We start from the raw sequence: 23572 nt of genomic DNA, 5'->3' as shown, positions 1-23572 counted from the left end.
GGCCATTCAAAATGGAATTTTGAGCATAATTCATGCCATAAACAAACCAAATTGCTGACATGAAACCCTTATTCTGTATTTGATGAGTGAAAATGAATTGTTAAAGCCAAATCAGTTTCATTGTTCAGAAATACTGTGATTCTTACCTTACAATTGCTCTTAAAAGACCAACATTTATCCTACAACAAAATGCGCAAGTTAACAACATACCGTGTCTAACGTAAGTAATTCAGGATTGAGGGGTGTAACAAGTTCACTAGCAGGTGTTCCCTCTCCACCCACTACCCCCGACCTCCCCCCCCCCCACCTTGTCATACACACGTAGAAAACCAGAAATCTACTTTCTAGGGAAAAGTTTGAGTAAAGAAAGTGTTAGGTGAGTAATGCACTAGCATCACTAGGGAAGAGATGAAATTCCTTGAGCGCCCGCAAGTAAAAAAAATCAACAACAACCAAACGTATTTTGCTCGATAAAGAACAACCAGTAACCTGGGGTTGTAAGCTGTTTTTCTATGAACTGAAACTTCAAAGGGCTTGCCTAAGAAAGTGGGTGTCCTGTGGTATGTTATAATGCCAGATTAGACTCGAGCATCGATCATCCATTAAAAAATCTCTATCTATTACCTTTGCTTCATAAAGCGTAGTAAGTTGAAACCTATGCTTTGGGCACACGCTCATCCTTACAACATCCACCTGGTCAATTGCTTTTCCGGAACGATTGAGAATCAGTTCCCATTCAAGGACACACGTGGATTCAGTGCCTATGTGTTAGCACGCAGTCTAATTAGTTTAAATCTTCTAAGCAAATCCGATAACACAAACTTATTCGGTAGATTTTGAGACAATATTAGGACTTCATAACGATGCGAAGCAGAGAGTCTATATGCGGGAAAACATTCTCTACCATGGTGTTATTATGAAGTCGTAATACCGTCTCAAAATCGAATGTATTTCCTATCGCGATTCGTGTATTTTTGCAGAAAACAAAAAATGTTTAATCAATTAATCGAGCTTCAGAATACAACGATAAATCTGAGATAGGTTTCAAACTGGGTATAAGATTCCTAAAATTATGCCACCTCCATTTACATACTAAAATAACTAATTTTAAGTAATTAAAAAAAGTATCCACATAATTTTTGTAACCAAGAATTTTATCCGTGAATCAAGGCAATTTCTCGCTTAAAATGTCAACTTCCTCGAAGAGCTTCGATGCAGCATGTTTGCAAAGATTTTTCTTCGACGAAACCAGCAAATATAGGAAAACGGTAGAGTTTCAAGCTCGAATTGTGATTGCGTGATAAGCGTCTGCACAGGTAAAGCTGAATGTAAACAAACAGAGCGAGCAGACGAAAAGCAGCCTTAAAGTTATTCTTATCGCTGTTTTTGGTCCACGAGATTGCTGCGATAAAATAACTGTACTTTTACCTTTCAAAGTTAGGATTTTAGTCAACCCTTTTGCCCTTTCTATGAACAATTTGTTGAATGTTAGTATCTCTTCGCAAGAACCAAGTAAATTACCTTGGGAAATCTTCGTCACAAACAAACAATTTGAGACGACAAAATCGTAAAATATCGTGGTCTCTGTCAATAAAGAGTCCACTGGATCGCGATAAAAGCCATTTGTGAGCGTGTATGATCCCCAACTGATAGTTTGAATCACCTGTAACTTTGTTATGACTAGGTCTTCCTCTTACCCCGGACGCACCTGACCCCTTGTACTTTTCCTTCAACCATTCAGTCATGTCTATCTCGCAGGACAACAAAAGAACCATTCCTGTTTCGTGCGCAGCCCATGATGTGGCACCGCACTGATCACTTACCCCTCCAAAGGAACAAAGTGCCATCGTGAAATTACCCTCGAATTTCTTACATCTGACAAAACATACCCGCGAAACCGAAAAAGAATGGGAACTCGGTCCAGTCCCCACTCTCTCTCCTATGTTCAAAATGGCGGGCCAGTTGATACATCGTCTCAATGCAAGGCCTCGTTTGGTTATTGTATTTGCAACAAAAGCTTTTCGTTTTACTTTCTAGCTCTCCTAACTGTGCATTCCTTCTTGACGGATGGTTTCATTTACTCCGCTCTAAAGGACTCTGAAATAACGGGTCACATCGGCACTGCTATAAACAGCAGCCTACATGTTTGTAATATATCCATGTATGCATGGTCATGCTCCTTTACTGGTGGGTATTTACAAGAATTATGCAGGCCGTTAACAGACATAGATTATATGCTAACGAACGTTTTTGTTAAGCTAACTTTATCTTGTAATCATAAAAAATCAGGCCTGACAAAATATGGAGATTTTCCATGCTTGGAGAAACGGAAAAGAATTATGACTTGAAAGACCTTGAAACTGAATATAAATCAGTGAAAAATTCAAACACCGTTCAAAAAGATCGTTATATCTAGGTAAGGCCTTCATCATTTGTGCTGTTTGATGGGTACTAAGTTTTGAAAGAAAACATTAACCATTGTTTTGCTAAATCAGGGTGTCTGTTGTGCTAATCAAAGGCCTTTTAGGAGCAATTGTAAGGTAAGAATCACAGTATTTCTGAACAATGAAACTGATTTGGCTTTAACAATTCATTTTCACTCACCAAATACAGAATAAGGGTTTCATGTCAGCAATTTGGTTTGTTTATGGCATGAATTATGCTCAAAATTCCATTTTGAATGGCCTTAGAGGGGCATGGAGTGTTTGTGGCAAAAATTCAACAAACTTTGAAAAGCCAAATTTTTCTTAACTGATTTTGATAACTGGGTCACTAAAGTAAATAATGGTATAGGTACAGAAGTTATGCAAGAAGGCAGGTAGATACAGTGATTTTTTGAAAAATGGCAATTTTGGGTTGTAATTTTGACATCAATTTTTGCCAAACTCTAGCCCAAGGCTCCTCTCTGTCCAATGCCTCGAGGACAAAGTTACATTTATGAAATGAAAGCTCTGTTATAGTAGAGTTCATGGTCAAATTCATTTGAAAGCACAGTTTACCAATTGGGTTTTATGGCACTTTCAAAATGTCCCCTGAAAGACCGGGTTTTTGGTGCTTAAAGGGCAAAAAATGAGACCCCCCCCTGAAACTCCAAAGCTAAAAGTCAGAGAAGTGAGCCAAATTGGCTTTTGAAATATCTCATTGCACCCAACTTCTGTGCCAAGTTTCAGCCAAATCGGTTGACCACAACTTTTGGCCTCTGGAACACTTTCTCAGACAATGACACTTAAGTTGCCTAAAGTCGCCTAAGGTTGCCTAAAGTCGCCTTAAGTCGTTTTAAGTCGCCTTAAGTTGCTATCGGTTACGCAATGTTACAAAGGTTTCGGCACACTCAAATTGCCTCTGTAGAAGGTTATTAGACTTTTAACTGTTATGTCAGGGTAAACTCCACTCCAACCCTTTGGAGGAGGAGGCACGATGTCCCAATGGTTGGTGCAATGGACCCCTATTGGGGATCATTGCATTGTGTTCGTTCTCTCATAGTGCCTCTCCTCACCCAGATGTATAAATGGGTACTGGTTACGGAACAGGGGGGCGGGGGGGGGGTAGGGTGCGGGAGAGGTAACCTCAATAGGTGCGCCTCTAACTTTCACACTGAGCAGTAAATATATGGTCATCCAAAGTCAATTAAACCGAACTAAGTCTACACTTTAAATGATTTACTTACCCAGTGTAAAAGAGTGACAAAAGTGGGCCATTTCTCCAGCAAAAATTATTATTTGCATTTTACTTCCACATTCGACAAACTGTAAACGTTTGAATTTCCTAATTGGACGAACCAACTTGTAGCATAATATTTATGTATCCTTTTCATACATTTGATGAAGCCAGGTATTCAAATCATCTTATACACTTTACGTGGACTGCGCTACTGTTACTATTGAAAGCTAAGGTACGGAAAATTCTCTGTGATCAACTCCCAGTAAACATGGCCGCCAGGCCAATGTTTGGCGCACGTAACTTAGTTTGCTCCGTGACTAAAGTGTACGCGAGCTCACGCGGGTGTGATTACTCCGACAGGCGTTTACAAAAAACAAGAAAGAAAACAAATCGCCAAACTAATACTCTCCGAAAGTTGAATACAGTAATTTATTATCGGGTGAGTTGAAATAAATCTACATTCGGTAACACTTAGCAGGAGAACTCGAATCTTTGAAGCATGGAAACCAGTTAGCGGCGCAAGGGTTACTGGGAGAATCAAAATGGCGGAGATCGGTGTGTCTGGTATCGATATACCAATTTCTAGTATTTCGTTGTGAAAATGTCGTTCTGGGCATTTGTAATATACCAGGTGGAAACTAGTGAAAGCTTGGAAGGTCTATTTCCTGGTGGTCTGATCAACCGTGGTAAAAACCTTCTAAAAGAATTCGATTCACTGTATAAACTGCTATGGTCATCAGTAGTTGATGAAATTTGACAGGAAGTGTTCTTACGAAGGAACTTAGCATGCAGTTATTTATTTTGATACCTCACTTGACATATTCACTTAACTGTAAGACTTCCTATGCCTGATTTCAGAAAACTGGGTACTTGTGTGACAAATCACTTAGTCTCAACAGATGTTACTGAATTTCATTGTTCGCGAACTTGAGCTGGATCAAATGTTTCGCAGTGGCTATTCGTACACAGGCGGCCCAAGCTCTCAATGTTATCCTTTTTTTTTTCCTTTTTATGCGAACGTTCAGGCTAACGTGACATATGGCATGTACTATTACATAACGACCGAATTTGACCACGCGAAACATGACTCCCGCCTTGCAGCATATGGAGGTGTTGTGTTACAACGGTTTGAATTTATAAAGGTTTGTATGGGAATGCAACGGCTTTGCTTGAAAAGCCAATTATTCTTATATTTTGTAAATAAAATCTACTTACCCTGTTCCTGTGTTGTATTCTTTGTTGTTTGCCAGCTCCTCGAGCCGATCTAACGCGATTTCGGCGAGTTATCGTTCTGTGGGTTTCCACTACTAAAAGAAAGACAAGGCCGGACACTGATTTCCGGAGTGCCCGCCGCTCGAAGCGAATAAATCCACTGAAAATAACCCTGCCGGCTCAATTCCTCCGTAGAATCGAAGAAGAAATGTTGAAGTTCCATGTCAGTTCACTCGCTACGCGATTCCGTCCACAACGCCTTCGCAACGATACATTTATTTCGAGATTGCTTCGCTCGCAAACTCGAAAACAGCCGCGTCACAAAAGTTAGGACACTTTCGCGCTGTTGGGTAACTATAATTAGCCCGACCGGGGGTAGTCAGCGACGATTTGTCAACGGTCAAACCAAAATGCTCCCCGGGTAACCGGGCACTCCCTTTATGGGTTTGACAACTAAAGCACGAGGGTACCCGGGGAGCATTTTGGTTTGACTGTTGACAAATCGTTGCTGACTACCCCCGGTCGGGCTAATTATAGTTACCCAACAGCGCGAAAGTGTCCTAACTTTTGTGACGCGGCTGTTTTCGAGTTTGCGAGCGAAGCAATCTCGAAATAAATGTATCGTTGCGAAGGTGTTGTGGACGGAATCGCGTAGCGAGTGAACTGACATGGAACTTCAACATCTCTTCTCCGATTCTACGGAGGAATTGAGCCGGCAGGGTTATTTTCAGTGGATTTATTCGCTTCGAGCGGCGGGCACTCCGGAAATCAGTGTCCGGCCTTGTCTTTCTTTTAGTAGTGGAAACTCACAGAACGATAACTCGTCGAAATCGCGTTAGATCGGCTCGAGGAGCTGGCAAACAACAAAGAATACAACACAGCAACAGGGTTAGTAGATTTTATTCACAAAATATAAGAATAATTGGCTTTTCAAGCAAAGCCGTTGCATTCCCACGCAAACCTTTATAAATTCAAACCGTTGTAACACAACACCTCCATATACTGCAAGGCGGGAGTCATGTTTCGGTCGTTATGTAGTAGTACATGCCATATGTCACGTTAGCCTGAACGTTCGCATAAAAAGGAAAAGAAAAAGGATAACATTGAGAGCTTGGGCCGTCTGTGATTCGTACGGCACCCGTACGGCGACTTGTATTTCCTATTCGTACGGAAGTCAGAAGATTTCATTTAATTTCTCTGTAATTGCTGATTCTTCCTTATCCAAATCATTATATTTACGTTTAGGAAAAAGAAGCGATTCCAATGAGTGCCGTTTCTTTGAGCCAGATTAATTTGCGTACTCTCTGCATACTAAGCGAACGACCCACTCGCGACACTTCAAATTTTTTCCGAACTAGTTTTTCAAATTTTTTCCGAACTAGTTAATACTCACGCACATGTCACGCGATAAGAAGGGACCGTACAGCGACTGGTATCTGCTATTCATACGGGATTCCTCGAGTATAACTAAAAGTTACCATTAAATTTAAGAATCGCTAACCTGTTTTTGAATGTCGTAGTTGAACACTTTCCTCAGACAAGACCTGTCCAGCTGTATTTTCGAGGAACAGTTTGCGTTACAAGATTCAGTGTGCACGTGTTCCTCAACTGATTTTGAAGGAGAAAACGTTCGAAGCATCCATCCTTCGGTAGACTAACCGCGAGTAGCCGGACTAAATACGAAAAGAACTATCTGACGCTGACTGAGACTGCGTCTGCTATGGAAGCAGGAAAAATTCCCGTATGAATAGCAAAAATGCGAATAATTCGTACGGGACTACCAGCAAGAGTCCAAATTCATAGAAGTTCCAAGTTGTCACTTACCACCCGATCCAAGTCAATGCATTCTACGTTTTTAAAAGGCTAAAAGAAATTCTTTTCGCACTTTTTCAACCTACAGTGTACTTTGTAGCCAGTAAATCTGTGAACCAGAGGTAGCGTGACATGTGTGTGAGTATTAATTAGCTAGGAAAAAATTTGAAGTGTCGCGAGTGGGTCGTTCGCTTAGTATGCAGAGAGTACGCAAATTAATCTGGTTCAAAGAAACGGCACTCATTGGAATCGCTTATTTTTTCTAAAGGTAAATATAATAATTCGGATAAGGAAGAATCAGCAATTACAGAGAAATTCAATGAAATCTTCTGACTCCCGTACGAATAGGAAATACAAGTCGCCGTACGGGTGCCGTACGAATAGCCACTGCGTAAATGTTTTGTCCACTCGGAACCATCGAAAGAATAGTTATTCGGCTTCCCTGCTGCTCTTGGATCGAAAATATCTGGCTCCTCTGCTTCTTCATCCTCGATAGTGACAATGCTCAAATAAATATTGCTCTTCAGGCGGCATCTGTGTGTTAAATCATCGTCATTGTCATTTTCCAATCCTTCGATGGCAGATTCGAAACCATTGTCTGGAATAGCGAAGTTTCCATGCAAATAATCAAGTATTTCTCGAGCACTATACCTCACAGACCTCCTGCTCGTGTTTACAAGTGGTCTTTAAATCGTGTCTTGTTGACAAAGAGCAAAAATTTGCGAAAAAACGCGATGAAAACAGCTCTAATCGGACCAAAAGGGCGTCTCCATGTGTGTTTTGGTTAAATTGGCCGTTTGGGAACTGGTAATAGGGACTTTAAGATATGATACGGCTGGGCTGTAGTACGGCGGCAGATAGTCAAGATCACTTCCGGTGACGTCATGACGCGCGTACCAGTACGACTTTCCCGCCGTGGCCTTGCTTTCTACTACGGGAAAGTGCCTGGTTTCACGTACTCTTCACTACTTGAGTATAAGTCTGCTGTTTACTTCTCATTTTAACGCTATTTTCACTGTTTGAACAGCCTAGTTTGAAGATCAGTAAAGTTCTCAATCATAAAAATCAGTTCTAAGATCATTGTTTCTTTGTCATTTGTACAGAAAATTTGAACGATTTTAACACCTACCGCGAGATGATCAATTCAGTCATATTAGTATCGGGCCGATCAGCCGTTCATAAGAAAGCTTTGTATATTCTAATCTGAGCTATAATTGTTTATTACTATTCATAATGTAGTCTGTTATAATCGAAAGTTTTGTATTTTCGGGCTTATCACGCGATCGTTGTACGAACAACCTGTCCGTGTTGAAATCGAGCCTTTAATTTTTTTATATCAGAGGTTATATTTTGTTTTGTGTTTGGAATTACAGGCGGTTCTATCAAGTTCTAAAAGGCAAATCTGAGTTCTGGGAGATGTAAGACGGATACAGGAGATGGAAATCATTGTCATTAATCAAGCCTATTTCGTATGAAAGTAGAATGATCTCTGGTTTTCCTTAAAAGTAGTTTTTTTGTTAAGACATGTAGAGACTGCACATACCGTTGCCGTACAGCAAAATCTTAATCATTTGAGTTTGGCGGGTAAAACACCGTTGTCAGCCCAGTCCCTCACGGTCAAAGTAGCCGTAGTAGCACCTCGCCGTAGCGTATCTTAAAGTTCCTAATGACTAAGGGGCAAACTGCTGGTTAAAGGAAGTGCAGGCTACTCTGCTGTCCGATACACTGGGCTCCAAAGGGTTAAGTTACGGCGACTTAAGGCGGGACTTAACCTAAAATTCTGAAAGAAATTCGAAGTTTTGTTTTTTACGGAACTCGAATCTTAAGGTATTGAAGTTTTATTTTGACAAGTACTGTTACTGCAAGTTTAAAGCTCGTTTTCTCAAAACGAGTCATTTTCGCCTTCTAGAAAAGATATCTTGAGAAGGATTTATTCAAATGAGCTAAAATTTTCAGGATTTGTTGTTTTTAATACGTTCTGTGGGATAAGCATAGAACTTTTCCATCCAGTGCATTCTGTCAAAGTTATGTATTGAAACGTATGCTAGATTTTCTGTATCAGATTTAACTGGTCATCATTTCACGTGCTTTTAACTTTTCAAAAATCTCTATGCTTATCCCAGCAAGCTGTTTGTCTTCTTTTGAAAAATGTAAAAATTATTCCTTTTGATCAGTTCTTGTAGGAGTTATCTTTTCTCAAGTAAGCCCTGGCTTACTTGAGAAATAATCAGCCGGTGTCAGGTTACAATACAGTTATAGAGTACACAAATATTTTTTTCATAATCTTTGCTCTTTGAGCTTTCTAAAAATGTATACTTTGCCATGGTAAGCTTTAAAATGATACCAAGTTGCTGTCAATTAAAAAGTCACGTGACGAGTTATTCACTTCCGGAAAAGCCAGCACAAGTGTGTATGTTATTAAAGCACGATGTTCGGATGAAATTTTTCGATGGTAATTTCGTTGAGATGGGTGTAGAAGCCGTTGAGATGGACTTACAACACGGTAAGCTTTAAAATGACACCAAGTTGCTGTCAATTAAAAAGTCACGTGACGAGTTATTCACTTCCGGAAAAGCCAGCACAAGTGTGTATGTTATTAAAGCACGATGTTCGGATGAAATTTTTCGATGGTAATTTCGTTGAGATGGGTGTAGAAGCCGTTGAGATGGACTTACAACACGGTAAGCTTTAAAATGACACCAAGTTGCTGTCAATTAAAAAGTCACGTGACGAGTTATTCACTTCCGGAAAAGCCAGTACAAGTGTGTATATTATTAAAGCACGATGTTCGGGTGAAATTTTTCGATAGTAGTTGCGTTGAGATGGGTGTAGAAGCCGTTGAGATGGACTTACAATACGGTAAGCTTTAAAATGATACCAAGTTGCTGTCAATTAAAAAGTCACGTGACGAGTTATTCACTTCCGGAAAAGCCAGCACAAGTGTGTATGTGTAGTGTGTTGTCGAATAGGTTTATTCTGCTTGTTCATACACACCGCGTGGATGTGTGTGCTTTCTACCTTTACATAATGTGCTATCCTACTTAAATATGCGTACACAAAATATAATATACAATAGGTGCTAATTCTCACGTGCCAATATGTTACATCCCCTTCTCTTAAAAAACTATATTAGTTGAAATGAAAACAAACAAAAACAAAATATTCATTCGGGCCAATGTCTCAGGTACACGTATCTTGTATATACGTTGACAATGAATAAAATTAGAATATATAGGGATTTTCTGTCTAGTGTTCATGTATCATGCTAATAATAACTACTAAAGCAAGCGTCAGAGATTAAGTCTTTCCGGTGCTCGGATTTCACGTCCCGCGCGAGATTTTCTTGGTCCTTTCTCGGCTTCTGTTAAGGTGAGACATTGTGGGTTGGCGCTTGAGGGCCGTATAATCAAATTGCCACTCGATGGGTTGTTTGCTGAATTGCCTGCTGTGGTGGACTCTCGTGGATTGGCGCTTGAAGATTGTGCAGTCATACTTCCTTGAGGAATGCAATTCGACAAGTTGTTTGCTAAGTTGTTGGAAGCATTATTTGGTCTGAGATGGATTCTATTTCTTCGTAGTTGAGCACCAGTTCCAGTTTCTATAAGATACGAGCGAGGGGTCTCTCCCTGATCTATGACTCTAGCAGGATTCCATGTCTTTCTCACGGGATCTTGTACATAGATGGCTTGGTCCCTGTGTAGTTCAGGGAGTTCTTTGGTGTGCCTGTTGTAATAGTAGCATTGGTTGTCTTGTCTCGCTTTAAGCCAATTTCTAACTTCTTCTTGGTTCTTTGATGGCTGGATCTTACCAGGAAGTGTGGATTTGAATACTCGGCCATTCAGTAATTCAGCCGGTGATGGTATATTGGAACTCAGGGGCGTTGTTCGTAGAGCCAACAGGGCTAGATCTATGTCTTCTTTTGTTTCTCTGCATTTTAGGATCGTCTTCTTAACCGTTTGGACTTGGCGTTCAACGAACCCATGGCCACGTGGGTAATGGGGAGATGATGTCACAATTGCAAAGCCATATTCGCTTGCCAGCTGTTGGAACTCGCCGGATGTAAACTGAGTACCGTTGTCGCATTGAAGAGATTCTGGGATTCCATTTTCTGCGAATAGCATTTTCATCTCATTAACAACGGCTCCGGTTGTGAGGTTGTGAAGCTTCTTGACAAATGGGAACTTGGAATAGTAGTCGACAACTATGAGGAACCACGACTGTTGGACGTAGAACAGGTCTGCGCTCAATGTTTGCCATGGTCTTGAAGGGATCTCTGATGGTATCATAGGCTCCTTTTGTTGAGAATTGTGGTACTTCTGGCAAACGCAACATGAATTTACAAGGTTTTCTATTTCTTTGTATACGCTTGGCCAATAAACACAGGATTTTGCTCGTAGTTTGCATTTTTCTATACCAAAGTGCCCTCCGTGGATTTGCTGCAAGATGTTGCCTCTCAAGGATTCAGGTACTATAACACGGCTTCCAAGAAGTATCAGCCCATCTTCTACTGATATGTCATCTCGTAGGGGCCAGTACGGTTTTAGCGCCAGAACAATTTTCTTCCCACTATCGGGCCAACCTTGTATAACCTGACGAGATAGAAGCTGCAGGGTTTCATCTTTTGCAGTTTCCTCTTTGAACTCTTCTATTTTAGCTGGGGTGATTCTGATTAGGTGGTGAACTTTCACATTCATGTCTGATACTTCAAATTCATCCAACGGCGAAAGGCGTGACAGGGCATCGGCTGTAACCATTTCTTTCCCTGGAAGATATTTGATAACGCAGTCGTAGGGTTGTAGACGCAATAGCATTCTTTGAAGGCGTGGAGGTGCTTGCATCAGGTTCTTCTTATGGATCTGTTCTAGGGGGCGATGGTCTGTTTTAACCACAAACGATCTTCCATAGAGGTACGAATGGAATTTTTCGCAGCCATAGACCACGGCTAATAGTTCCCGTTCGATATTAGCATATCTGGTCTCCGCAGGCGTAAGTGCTTTCGATGCAAAGGCTATTGGCTTGTTTTTTTGGAAGAGAGCTGCGCCCAAGCCCTTAATTGATGCGTCAACGTGAAGGACAACTGGTTCATTTCTGTCATAGTACGCCAGGGTCGTTGTGGTACATATCAGTGACTTCACCTTCTCAAAGGCTTTCGAATGTGATGGATTCCATGCAAAGTCAACGTTCTCCTTTAAGAGGTTTCTTAAGGGGGCAGTGTGGTCAGCTAGATTGGGGATGAATGAGCTCATGTAAGTTGCCATCCCCAAAAAGGTGTGAAGCTCCTTCTTGTCTTTGGGCGGTTCTAAATTTTCTATGGCTCTGACTTTATCTGGGCTGGGCTTGACGCCGTCTGGTGTGTAAAGCATACCAAAGAAATTGCACTCCTTTGTTTTGATAACGCACTTCTCGTCATTGAGCTTGATGCCAGCCTTTCTGGTACGTTCCATGGTTTCGTGTAGGTGTAAATCATGCTCTTGGTCGTTCTTTCCATAGACTGTGACGTCATCTGCAATGCCAATGGCTCCCTGGCAATCACGATACGTCTCATCAATCTTGAATTGGAAGATATCTTGACTCATTCGTAGGCCAAACGGCATCCTGAGGAAACGGTATCGACCAAATGGTGTATTAAAGGTTGTCAGATACGAGGATTTCTCATCTAGTTTGACATTCCAATAGCCATTGCGAGCGTCGAGCTTGCTAAAAAGCTTTGCTCCTGCTAATTTGGGTGTGATTTCCTCTAGAGTGGGTATGGGATGATGTTCTCTTTTGATCGCCTTATTCAGGTCCTTAGGATCGAGGCATAAACGAAGTCGCCCATCTTCATTTTCTCTAATAACCAGGGAGTTAACCCAATCTGTAGGTTGCGTTACTTTTGCAATGATATCTTGACTCTCCATCTCACGTAATTCGGCTTGTAATTTATCTTTCAACTCTATGGGCACTTTGCGAGGTGCATGGACCACCGGTGATATTTCAGGATCCAGTGTGATGTGATACGTATAGTCGTCAAAACATCCAACTGTGCCATTGAAACATTCTGGGTACATCTTCATCAGCTCTTGTTTACTTGTGATTGATGGCCGCTCTTCCAGTGGTACATGACTTCGAATGTAACTCGAGCTTTTCTTGCAAGTACCCGAATTTTGAGCTGGGGCATTGACACTGCGAGTTAAATCAGCCCGGTCTAATTGATTTGTTCTTAGTGTACAGTGTAGGGTGACCAGTTTTAGAGCAGTGCACGCTTTTAGACCCAGAATAGCTGGCCCTGAAGTGTCTGTGACGTAGAAAATGCAGTTAATCTTCTTCTCTTTGTACTTGCAAGGGATGTTTATAGTGCCAAGCTGCTTAATTACAGAGCCACCATATGCTGAAAGGACGGCTTCATTCTTTTCCAGTGCTTCTGGTTTGGGGTTTCCTTCGTCGTCAAACTTCTCTGGGGCGATTATGCGAAGTAGCCTGATAGGCAAAACATTGCTCTGTGCACCTGTGTCTACCTTGCACTGGAGATTAATTTTCCGCTTCTTTTCTGGCTGAGTTATCTCAAGTGTTGCAAAGACTTCATCGCGTGTGTCGTGTGTCGAATGTTGCGTGTCTTCTATGGTGTTAACCTCGATGGTACTGATTGTCAGAATTTCATCATTTTCCTCGTCGCCCCTGTCTTCAATCGTGTGAATAACTTTTTTGAAGGCCGGTTTTCTTCCTTGGTTAAGTTGTCTCCGTTTGCTGGATCGGCAGACAGATTGCCAATGATTAGCTTTGCCGCATTTTCGACATAATGTACCGTAGGCTGGACATTTGTTCCTCGGGTGTTGTTTTCCGCAGTTGTTACAGGATTCCCTTTCTTGTTCTTTATAAATGGCATCTATACTTCTACCCTCTTGATGGCTTTCGCTACTTCCTGCCAGTGTCTTCATGTGTTTACTTGTCGCTTCGTAGCTTCTTGCAGTCTCAATAGCGGCTGTAAGCGTCGATGATTTGTCTCGGCTTATGAGAGACTTCTGGACATCGGGATTTCTTGACCCCCAAATGAGCTGATCCAAAACTCTGTCTTCGACTTCGGCATTGTCGCGAAATTGACATTTTGCTGCTAGATTTTTTAATCTTGAGATAAAATCATCCACTGGCTCTCCTTGTTCTTGTCGCATTCCTTGTAGTGTGTATCTGTGAATTCGATGACTCGTCTTCGGTTCCAATTGATTCTCGAACCGTTCGAAAATAATGGCAGGCTTTTTCCTGTCTTCCTCCTTTGTGAATGTCCAACTGTTGTATAAATCCAGGCCTTTTTCACCCGACCAGAGTAAAATATAGCTCACTTTTTCTTCGTCATCGGCGTCTTTGAGAACGCTTGAGAACATAAGTTGACATTTTTGTTTGAATCTTGCGAATGCAGTTATCGGATCAGGAGCGTCCCAGTTCATCTGTGGCGACGCAAAAGACGTTGCTGTTGCCATAATTCGCTTCTGCTGGCCTCTCTTGATTTAACTCTAGAAATTATTCTTGTAAAAGGCTGCCACCATGTAGTGTGTTGTCGAATAGGTTTATTCTGCTTGTTCATACACACCGCGTGGATGTGTGTGCTTTCTACCTTTACATAATGTGCTATCCTACTTAAATATGCGTACACAAAATATAATATACAATAGGTGCTAATTCTCACGTGCCAATATGTTACAGTATGTTATTAAAGCACGATGTTCGGGTGAAATTTTTCGATAGTAATTGCGTTGAGATGGGTGTAGAAGCCGTTGAGATGGGCTAGTAAGACAGTAAGGTTTACAATAACACCACGTTGATGTCAATTGAAAAGTCACGCAACGAGTTATTCACTTCTGAACAAAGGATATTTACAGCATCTTTTTACAAATTTACATGAGCGTTTGACGTAAATTAATAGCTTTGAATGCAGCTAGAAAATGTTTTTGAACAATTGGTAAAGATATTTAAATAATTTTAAGTTCTAATTTCCACTACTCAATTTTAATTTGAATTGGTAGACAGTTTCAGTCCGTCGAATCGGCAGATGGCGAATTGGCAGTGAATTGGCAGACAACTTCAGCTTGGTGTTTGATTATCACATCAATCGAGTGACGAGCAGCTTCTCGACTGTAACAAGAAACCGGCGTAGAGTGTGGATTCTTGGGATGTAACGTTCCAACTCGTACTTCTATCCAAACTGTTCCTACTATTTAACATCCGAGACAGGCGCATCGAGACGCCGAGGCCCTTAGGTCCTGTCAGTGGCTTAAACGATTTCAGACTTGGAGACGAATGAAACGCAGAAAAACTAGACCTTGTGACTCACAATACAGCCGTGGGATATTTCGATATCGAATTAAAAACTTTCCGAGATTCAAGAATTCAAGAGTTTTCTGCGAAAAAGTGTATGTAATAAATTTTTCAACACAATTGCATTCTTCACTCAGACTGATAGTTATTAACTAGTGCATGATTCCACATGTTTTCGCTACACAGAATCCGATCGATAAGATATCCGAAGATATTGACTATTTTTAACCAATTTTCGACCTGGATACAAGATTTAAAACTTATACTAAGGCGCGAATTAAAGTAGAAAACATATACACGTACTAACCTGAACTACACTCGTCTTCAGCGACGCAGAATGGACAGTTTCTGTGAGGAATAGTTCAGCATCAGATGATAACCTACAAACAGGCGTCCCTATTAATCGCGGCGGTAAGTGCGGAACGCCTATATGTGTGACTTTTTTCTGATTGGTCAATAAAACAACAACAAACATTGACCTACATATTGATTGGTTCCTGACTAAAAGTTTGACCTCCGGCATAAAAAATATCGCTACTGAATAGACTCGCTTTTTGGGCTCGTCGCGCAATCTTCACTCCCTCACGAAATCTGTTCAAAATGTTATAGAAGCTGAGAAAAAGAGTACAATGCAAACAAAGATTATGTCCTTACGCAACAGCGCGTGGCATCAAGGGTCAACAAGACACTCCAGTGTCACAGTGACCATGTCGGAGACTGGAGCTAGTATTATGGATAGCGTGATTTGAGCAGACTTGAGTTGATGATAGGAAACTCACGTGGTATACCAATTTCATTCAGTAAGTAATTTTGTTAAATAGCCGAGAAAGATATGTGTCAAGGACCGGAAATTAACCTTTAGTTCGCTTTCATGCAACATTGCATGCAATATAGAGTAAAACACATAAGCGTTTTGTGATTTGAGTTCAGTTGACCTTGTAAACCAGTCGAGAGACGTACCAAACCAGTTGAGTTTTAACCAGTTGAGCAAGGAGCCTCTGAGCCAATAAACCTGCCCGTGGAATATAATTTGTCCTGATTTATTTTTCTCTTTGTGAGATTCGCGGGGAATCGTTATTCTTGGAGGCTAGCGTTTCCCACAACCAAAATTAAATAGAAACCTATGATAAACAAGTCTTAAATGTTGCGAAAAGTTGCAACCCCGTATAAAATATTCGACAAATTACAAAAAATGAAACAAAAAGGTTAGTAACCGCTTAATAGACCCGGGCTGTGCGCTTAAAAGACGTGATCAAAATTTAGCGCGTAATGGGGCAAAAATATTCAACAAGAAAACAACAGTAACAACACAGTTTACATTTATTCTTCGTAGCAACAGTAGCGCGAAATATATTTAGTGGTTGCATGTTCTAAGGAGTTCCGTCACACACTAGCCAACAGATTTTATAGTAATTTTATAGTAATGTTGTTTGTAAGGGTTGTCTCGGGTAACCGGGAGGCAATGACCCTTATTATTTTTCAGTTGACATACAGCGCGCACTGATTAGTTCCTTCCGTCATTTGGAACAGCCGTGAAACACAAGACACCTGACAAGAATTTATAGCAAATGCCAACCTGCAAACTACAATTACATAGAAAAAAAGGCCACAAAATGTTTCAATTGAAAACTCAAGTATGTAAAACATAGCGTTTGATTGTAAACATTTTGTTGAAACACCTTTTAAATATGCAACAAAACCGACTGAATTTAAAAGCTGTAAAAAATATTCACGTGAAATTCTGTTGAGCGACAAAATATTCGTTCTGGTGGAAACATTATTTTCGTATAAAATTACTCTTAGTTCTTCAGTAAAGTTTCTTACCTTCCATTTGGGTCTTGTCCTTTTATACTTCAGCCGTGAACTTGTACAATTGTGAGCAATACAGTTGTTGTCTTTCGATGGTGAAAACCGCGTAAACAAGTGATCTCCTGCTTCATTTGGCTTGCACAAGGCATTTAATTTTCAGAAACGTTATTTCTTCGCATCCTCTCGTAAGCCTTTATCTTTTGTCATAATTTTCAGGTATACAAGACTTTAGAGGAGATTGTGCGAGGAACATTTCGGTAACAAAACTCTGTCTCGCTCGCTTTCCACACGTGTTTCATTCAATTAAAAAAGTGATGGACGCGCCACTCCGCGCTACAAATTTTTCCCGCCTTTTTCATACTATCACTTCGTTCAGTACAAACTAAAATGTCCATATTATCCAGTCAATACGGACTAGGAATAATTTAACAAAACAATTATTCCATTCACCCTGGTTGAAAAAATAAACAATGGCCTCCATTTGGAGCGAAAACATGCTTGGATGTTTGTCTGCGGATTATCTGTTCCGAAAAGCGAACAGTTTTCTCAGCCCGGAGAGACGTTCGAGGAAAACTGTAAGCTTCGGGAACAGATAAATAGATGATGTACAAGCATATTTTTTAAGTCAAATGGAGGCTATTATACTTGAAATGTTTTTTGCAACACGCAAGATCTTTTGAACATTGGGGAATATCACTCGGACATTGAAAGCTTGTAACCTCACTCGTTCCCAGCAATCTCTTGTGTAATTGTTAGACGAGAGGGATTATGGGAAAGAGAATTCAACATGTCTTAGTAGATGATTAAGACTGGACACGAGTCACACTCAGAGTGATTTCACCAAACCACTGACAGTGCCTCTGTCCACCTGGGTAGCAGTAAATTAAATGCAGGGGTTGGAGGAGGGAGGGGGGGGGACCCAGCGATGTTAGTCGTTAGCAGACTTGTTTTTCTTCTAAGAACATAATGAATTTCTGTCGATTTTGCTCACTTGAACAGACCAAGCGCCTTAACCCGCTTTGGCCTGGACCAAAGTGAGATTCCTGTCACTGCTCCATAAACAGCGCGAAAGTCATTCAGTACTAAAGATTTCAACGAATTAAAACATTTATCATGTAAAAGGCAACAACCTCCAAGCCTGTGTTCACACAAGCGGCGTGCGCTTTCTTTATTATGCATGAAAAACCAAAAGTACATCAAAAAATTGGGAAAAAATATTTACAAAATTAATACAAAATGAAAAAATTCAAGAGTTCTGAAGACAAAACTAATAATTTAGAAGTAAACTTACAAACCCTTGATATAACAAATTAATATCTGTCAACCCTTAACGGTATAATATGCACACTCAGGATCAATTGGCTGATGCTAAAACTAATTTGAAAATACAGATAGATAGAAAGATGTGTATCCTTATTTATTGGATATGTACTTTTGCAAATGAGGAAACTGGCGAAGGACATGAATAAGCAGGAGTGAACATAACAATAGACGTTGTGGATCGGGAAAGCGTTAAAGCCGAAAAGAGACCGAAAGGTGGTCTGGGCACTTCATTGGAATATTCCATGTAAGTCTAGAGGGTATCTACAAGATTGTGTTTTTTTTCTGTACGCTTCTTTACAATTGATTGTTTTTAAGCTTGCAACACTCTAAATCAACCACATTGCTTTGGTCTGTTTCCAAATGTCTGAAGAAGAGAAAAGAAACATCCATGTCCATGTCATATCGTAGCGGCTCTCTGCCTTTATCCCCGGGGGGGACTCTCATATAAAAAGGAGGGGGGTGGTCGTCGTACCTTTCAGGGGTTAAAAAAGTGGTTTTGGTACCTTTAGGGTGTTCAGCCTCATAAGGTCCAGAAACTTTCGCTGTACCTGTTAGGGTACTGAGCTGAAAAAATATGACAGGACATATTTGTCAATCAACTGATTTTTTTCCGTGAAACAAGAAGTAAAAAGATAGAGTTTTTGTTTTCCAACGATGCGTTTTATCGTCATGTCATCACCACAGTTTACTTGTTATTTCCTGTTAAGGAACCGGTTTTTAATTTTGTCACATTTACACCGGGAATTCACAACTTATCACATTCAGTTTTAAATGTGTTTAATAGAATTGGTACCTCTAAGGGGTGAAAAAAACTCAAGCCACGCCCATCAAACGGGATATTGGTTCTTTTCAAAATTTCCGATAAGCACCCCAGCCTTTTTAATATGGAAGTCCCCCCGTTCTCCCGGACTTCCCACCAGCTTTCGGTGTGGTCATATACGCTTGAAACATTCAGGAAGCAAAGAAATAAGCAAATTCATACAGCAATAAAAAGAGACCCAGACATTTTCGACTGCTACAAAGTTAAAACTATAATTCTGTACCAGGAGCCATAATCGGGGACAGAGACCGTAAGCGCGCGCCATTTCTAACATTGGGGTTGTCCCCATGATATGGGACAATATTTTTATTTTTAGAACAAATTGCGCCATCGCCTGAAGCACACGCGCGTACATGCTGCGAGGACTTTTGCGGATGTCGCGCGGGGGAAATAGCGTCCGAAATTCCCGAAATTTTTTCATGTTTTTGGCCGACAACTCAACGCGTTTACGTCTGTTGGAATTTTTTTTAAGTATTTTCGTCGTAAGCTGCTCCAGTTTGAGCGAAGTAAGACAGTGTCGAATTTAGGTATGTTCCGCTTTAAGCTTAGATATATATCGCTGACCAAGTTGTGTTCCGACGGATGCTTCTTTTACATGAGCTGTACATTACTCCACTCTAAGTTTCACATATGTTGAATATTAACAGCTTTTCCATTACACAGCAAAAAACTAGTTGGGTATATTTGGATATAGCAGCGTTTCAGGACTTCAAAGTTTCCCTCCTCTTGCCACAGGCTTGCGATGATTTCGCCAGAGTCTATCTCGACCGAAGAGTAAAACAAAAAAGTAATTGCGCGTTTGAGTTTCGCCTGAATTGTAAGCAATGCTTGATGTTTTATCAAGGCCCAATAAGCGACAATAAAGTCCATGTCGGTAGATGCTGCTCAGTTTTGTTTGTGTAAAAATCCAATAAATTGTCTGTTGTCGATGAATAAGAGCGTCCGCCGATGCGTGTTTTGTACAGTCAGTAAAACATGACAAATTGGACTTCCCCACTTTCGTGCGAAAACGTACATCGAACTCATATAATATCTCTAGTTTTTAAATATGTTTAAGGTTGATAAACGTTTGAGAACATATTAAAAGCTTAGCTGAAAATATGTGAATACAGCAGAAATAATCAGCAAAATTACGATGACGCTTTCTTTAATCAACTCGAATAACGATTTTGATTTTTTTTGGTTGAGTTATCAAAACTCCTAGTTTGTTTTATTTTCGCCGTGTAGAATTTCACTATGTTAAAGAGACACACATGATATTAGTAGCCTTTTGGCGTTGGTGAAAATTGTTGGAGCATCTCGGCACAAAAGACCACGAAATAAATCTTTGTCAAGGTTTGTTGACAATTGAAAATACCGACTCGGACTTGAAAGAGCACGCGCTGCACTATGCAAATGAGCTACTGAATGTACGCGTCAGACTTTCCTTTCAAAAACTTTTGCAAACTCGCCAAACAAACAGAAACCATAAGAAACTATCTAAAACAGGGTTTGGTTATGATTAAGCATTTTTTGGGAAACTCACAAATCAACTCGATACCAGAGTAAAGAGTTTTCTTACGTAACTTTTCTTCACAGAACAAACGCAAAAACTTACGCGTACAACTAGCGCGAGCAGATATTATTCATTCACAGCGCGAAAAGAAACTTACTTTTTCCATTAGCTCAGAGCATAAAACTACATATAAGAGTCCTGGTTCTTATTCCCTGCCTTATTCCCTGCCATCGCTGTGAAAAATCTGCATGAGAATCTCGCAGCTCTCACCAATTGATCACTCAACGTGACAACATCCACGCGAGAGCCCCCGACACGTGCGTGGATCCGCGCGGATATATGACGTCAGGATGGCGCAATTTGTTCTAAAAATAGAAAAATTGTCCCATATCATAGGTGCGCGCGGATCCCAAGACTTACGGTCTCCATCCCCGATTATGGCTCCTGTCTGTACCAAAAACTTGCCAGATTTTTCGGTTTGTAAGAAAAAAAAAAACCTTTCTCCATTGATTCAGGCCTGCAAAGAATACAATTGTCAATGTCTTGTAGCTAAGGTCCTTCCAATTTGACAGTTTAACACCCCAAATGAATACTACGTAAGCCACGAAAATACATAACCCGTTTACTATATATATAGAACAAGGTATTTACAAAGTGTACACGCTTCTAAAATTATGACATGGTGTCAATCGGTTTAAAACAAACATTGTGACTAAAAGGACAAGGGCACCGGGGGAGGGACTCCCATATAAAATGGACGGGGGGTGCTCGTCGTACCATTTAGAGGTTAAGAGAGGGGTTTTGGTAACTCTCAGGGTGTTAAGACTCGAAAGGTCCACGGCTGGAACTTTCGCGGTACCTTTTAGGATATTGAGCCGAAAAAATATCACGGGAGATAATGTGTTAGGTAAGAATTGGTACCTCTTACGGGAGAAAAAACATTTCAAGCCACGCCTACAAAACAGGATCTTAATAACTCTTACGGGTTCTTTTCAAAATTTCCGACGAGCACCCCCGTCCTTTTTATATGGGAGTTCTCCTCCCCCCCCCCCCCCCCGAGCAAGGGCAAACGTTAAGTTTCTAATCAATGCCTAATAGTCTAGGAAGACTTAGAGCACAATAAAATTCTACGACTTGAGTTTCGTATTTATAATAGTCCTTCTTTAGTCCCATCGTTAAGACACCAGGAAAATGAAATACAGTAAAACGTATTTTCGCAAACGTCGGATTCAAATAAACGTCGGGTCTACAAGGCCAAGTCTTCAATGGATCGTTTTCACTGTCACGCAATAAAAAAATAAATCGAAACCATCCATTGGAGAAAGCTATGAAATTATGATGTTATAGAAGATAACTAAATAAGACACTTCTCCAAGTTTTAGGCCTGTGCGTTTCCCCAAACTTCAGATATTCGTCGAAATGTTTCGCAGATATTTACATAGCCCAGTATGAAAACGCCATGTTGGTGTACCTCAGTGGTACACCAATATGGCGGCCGGAAAATAGTGTAAACATCTGGAACTTCCTTTGGCTATCTAGGCGACTGATTATCAGTACTGATCAAACAAGCATTTACAGAAGCACTTTTCCTAATGCTCTAACTTCTAAAAAGGCTCAAAATCATGAGATAAGTATATATTTTTCGACGAACTCGATCGTAGCCTTGTGTCACGCACCTCCATAACCCTGAAATTCAAAATGCTCTGGATTCCAAACGAATCACGTTATTGAGCTGTAAAATTGTAAACAGATATAAATATACTGCCTCTTATGCCTGACGAGGATAAAAACTTAGGTGGCCGTTTAGTTTTGGATTTTAGAAAGTGATGACGTCATGTGAAAACGATCTATACACAACCGAAGTGTTTACTCAAAAAATTATATATCCTAATACTTAAACTGTGCCAAATTTAGTGAAATATTTTTTGTACTTTTACTCGATGCGACGGACTGCTAAATGATAATGATTTACCCACGTGGGCGAAGAAAGCAACCGAGAGTGCCTGGAACCGAGAAACCACGATTGCGATCAATTTATGTTTTCATCATAAAGCTTGATTTCATTTACGAGAATTCATGGACAGTCGCCTTCCCCCTGCGCCATTCATCTAGACATTTGTACTTCAGTCGTATGGACAGTCTGCTACATCAGTCATACAGGCTACATACGTCCAAGTAAGTGCATGCAGTACGCGTTAAAATAAGCGAATACATATTCCCTTAGTAGAGTTGAATAAAATGTATTTACAACATCCGACAGTGTCTCGCCAAATTTGTTCTAATTGCTTTGAAAATGTTGCGCTATGAAATGAACTGAAGGCAAGCACCAGCCTACATCTTAAGAGAGATTTTATAAAGAAAGAAAGTTGTCTGTTAAGCAGACGTTTGCTGAGAATCCAGAATTGACAAACAGACTACGAGCCTAGGTTTTCTAAGGGCGAATCATTGCCATAGAAAACGAGAGCGAGTATAGAATATATTTTCCCTCTAAAGAGCAACGTGTCTAGGGCCTATATGCTGATAGTTCCACGTACGAATTGTAGTCTTTTAGAACATAAAAAATTTCCAAGGAAATCTATCAATCCACAGGCGCGAGTCTTAAACACACTTTTGTCTTTATTCTTCACCACGAAATGTTCCTGTACTGGTAAACCTTAAACTGAAAACGTCAAGATATTAATTACTGAAATTTCCAATCGCTCTGGAGCGCTTGGAGATTTTGTTTTCCGCCAAGGTATCCTTCTTTGCATGAAATAAATTTCGTAGGTGTAGAAACAATTTTATATGAAAACTGTTAAATTGCCAAAACGTGGAAAACAAGAAATAAAAACAAGCATTTCTCATCCAACTTAAATCTGTTTGCATCTAATTGCCGTTTTATCGTACCGTTGTTTGTCGGAGTATTCAGTAGTAGTATTTACTTCTGCGTGTTATTTTCCAAGAAAAATCTACATGGGAAAACGACTAAAACGACTCAAAATTCTTACTCGTTGGCGCCGCGCATATATGCATTGCTAGTTTAAGGTAATCGGTTCAATACCCGTCATTCTCTCTGATGAGCGCGCATCTCTGCTAAACTTAAAGAAATACTGCAAGACTCGTAAAACATACAAAGGGATCACAATAAAGGATACTAGTACCTAAGTACTCGATAG

General features: G+C 40.4%; 1 protein-coding gene and 1 pseudogene across 2 annotated transcripts in view; both read right to left on the bottom strand.

The window, feature by feature from the left end:
• LOC145481273 (uncharacterized) overlaps nt 1-15543 on the bottom strand; it is a 51086-nt pseudogene extending 35543 nt beyond the window's left edge. The window contains exon 1 of the transcript XR_014048612.1: nt 15278-15543. The product of XR_014048612.1 is annotated as an uncharacterized LOC145481273 (transcript). The remainder of the gene's footprint in view (nt 1-15277) is intronic.
• The window catches only part of LOC145481468 (uncharacterized), a 41516-nt gene that overhangs the window by 14033 nt on the left and 3911 nt on the right, over nt 1-23572 (bottom strand). The window lies entirely within an intron of this gene.

Source organism: Orbicella franksi, chromosome 1 (assembly GCF_964199315.1).
Source record: "Orbicella franksi chromosome 1, jaOrbFran1.1, whole genome shotgun sequence".
Taxonomy (NCBI): Eukaryota; Metazoa; Cnidaria; class Anthozoa; order Scleractinia; family Merulinidae; genus Orbicella; species Orbicella franksi.
Note: the sequence above shows the minus strand (reverse complement) of the source record. Positions and strands in the feature narration are given on the sequence as shown.